General features: G+C 43.7%; 1 pseudogene; it reads left to right on the top strand.

Moving 5' to 3' along the window:
- The first annotated feature begins 881 nt into the window (after positions 1-881).
- Positions 882-980, top strand: LOC128775416 (U6 spliceosomal RNA; annotated as a pseudogene).
- Positions 981-2,720: the final 1,740 nt, after the last annotated feature.

Here is a 2,720-nt window from a genome sequence, read left to right as displayed (position 1 = left end):
AGGTGGTGGTGCCCGGGGCTGATGCATGCTTTGACTACTGACTTGAAACATGCTTTGATGAATTAGCGCAACCCGGCCAGCCATTTACTTTAAATTTTACCCTTGATTCTTCCTCTAGCAAACAATTAAGGAGCGGCAGTGGCTTCCTGCAGGGGAGACCAATGCCTTCTGTCCTCTGCGGAAACAGCTTTGGCGTTCTTCCAAAGGATGAATGGTGTGGACCAGGAGCTCCAGTCTCCCTTGGCTTCGAAGCATCCAAATAAGTAAACATTTAACTGCTTACAATAAAATAAAAATAAATACAGTCAAGTCACAAACCAGGAAACCAGTCTAGGTTACCAGATCATCCCGTGACTTGACACGGGGGCTAGAAAATGCATCCTTGAACTTGGCAATGCAGGAATCCGAGGCGCACCGAGGGGTCACATGAATGACTGGGCCCAGTGACAAGGCACCATGTTTTCCTCTTCGCTGGGTGAGGAGCCCAAACCAACCTCCAGAGCTCCTGAATAAGAGGAAAATGTCTCTTTAACAGCATTAAGGGACAATTTATTATGTGTATCCTTCCAGGGAAGCATAATGTCAGTGCAGGCCCATTGCATTTGCATTATTTCCAGACAACAGCAGCAGCAGAAAAGGACACTGATTTATTTCAGAGCAAGCACAGGTGAATTTAATGTCTGTTGGGACTGAGCCAGGGAAGACTTAACCCACTCTGGGCTTTCAAGTGCTTGAGGGGGGACCGCGGGTTTTTGGAAGGGTCCTATTGGCCTCCGGCTAAATTCAGCTTCCCTGAGCCAATATTACTCGATCACCTGGTCAGAAAAGCTCTTGCAGAGTGAAGGGGATGAAGCAAATTCTGTTTAGGAATAGAAAATCTGGTGCTGGCTTTGTCAGCACATACACTAAAAATTGGAATGATATTTGCGTGGCCCCTGTGCAAGGATGTCACCCAAATTTGTGAAGCTTCCGTATTTTTTAACTGGAATTAAAATAACAATGAATGAATGAATGAATAGAAAATCTGGTTTTATGCCCTGGCCCAGCTAATTTCTTTGTCAATGACCTGGGCAAATAATTTAGTCCTTTTATTTTTATTTTTTAATTAATTAATTAATTAATTTTTTTAATAATTTAGTCCTTTTAAGACCCAATTATTTCTTTGTAAAGGAGTCTGAGAACACTAGCCTGCAGGCTTGTAGTGAGGATACAGTAGGCAAATGTATGAGAGAGGGCTTTGTGAATTGTATACTTGCCATTGTTTGGAGCTGACATCAATTTGGGATTCCTAGCAAACAGCTTTATCCCAGAAGAATCATCAAGAAGATGGTAATCACAATTACCCTTTGAACCCTAGCATTCGAGCATTATAGGATTGTAAAAGGTCCTGGTAGAAAGTCTGAGATAGCTGTTCCCAACCTCTTGTTGGGCAAATGGAGAAACCAGTTGTAGGGAAGGAAGTGGACTGAACATCATGGGGGATGAGGTGAATCTTAATTATCTTTGCTCTCCGTTCCTTAGCAGTATGCTTCAGAATGCTGTGTTCACAATAAAAGCTCAATAAATGCTAAGAGAAGTGACAGAATTCACTCACTGTCAAACACAACCAGTGTGGCTGTTGACAATGGCAGTTGGAATCTTTTCTTTTCAATGCACGCTCCAAGTATCTTTTCCTTTTAAAAAAAAGTTACTTTATTTATTTTGAGAGAGAGTGGGGGAGGGGCAGAGACAGAAGAAGAGAGAGAATCCCAAGCAGGCTTCATGCTGTCAGCACAGAGCCCAAAATGGTGCTCGAGCTCATGAACCATGAGATCACGACCTGAGCCAAAATGAAGAGTTAGATGCTTAACCAACTGAGTCACCCAGGCTCCCCTAAGATTCTCTTCTTTAAATATAAAAACTTGCAGGGACTGTGTTTGCTGGTCACCTGAGTCGTCTTAAAGAGGAACACAGCTCATATAAGCCAGCAAGGTCCTGGTAAAAGCCACCGGCTTCAACGTCTGATGGCAATTCCTTGAAGTCTTGAAGAGCACTTCATTCTTGTCAGACCATCTTCCAGTAGCCATTTTTGCATCGACAGTTGGGTAAATTTACAAAATGTTGCCCAGCGCGTTACCTTATTTAATTTCCTGAGCGATCTGATGAAGGAGGCACTATTATTTATTTCCATTTCCCAGCATAAGAAGTTGGGGATCTGAGGGTCTGTAGTACTTGCTTATTGATGCCAGGACTGGAGTTGGAACACAGAACTCTTGACTGCAAGTGCGGTCTGTTAGTACTACCTTATCAAATATCCAGTAGGCCTCCTTGGCTTCTGTTTCTCCTTTCTTCCTTTTCCTCTCTCCTTCTGCCCATCCTTTGTTTCTCAGCAGCTCAGTAACATGGCGCTAGGTGACACGCTAGGCATGGAAGCAGGTGAACAATGAATAGAAAAGTCCCTGTCTTTGAAGGGTTGACAATCTACTAAAGGAGAGGATCTACAGGTGAAAAGGGTAATTCCAAATGTAGGTCATCTTTGCTAAGCACTAACCGTGGTCGAGTAGAGCCTAAAAGGGTAAACTGACAAGCATCTAACTACCTGGAAGATGGGAGAGGGAGATAAACCCCTGTCCAGGACACTGCTGTTGCCTTCATCCTGGAACAATCATTCACTGGATCCCAGGCTTCCCCTTTCACAATACGTAGGCTTTCAAAGTCCGTGCCTTCAACTTCCCTGCTCT

This window comes from Panthera pardus, unplaced genomic scaffold (genome assembly GCF_024362965.1).
Source record: "Panthera pardus isolate Hobbes unplaced genomic scaffold, ASM2436296v1 HiC_scaffold_7, whole genome shotgun sequence".
NCBI classification, from domain to species: domain Eukaryota; kingdom Metazoa; phylum Chordata; class Mammalia; order Carnivora; family Felidae; genus Panthera; species Panthera pardus.
The sequence above is the reverse complement of the archived record's forward strand: the minus strand, read 5'-3'. Positions and strand labels throughout refer to the sequence as shown.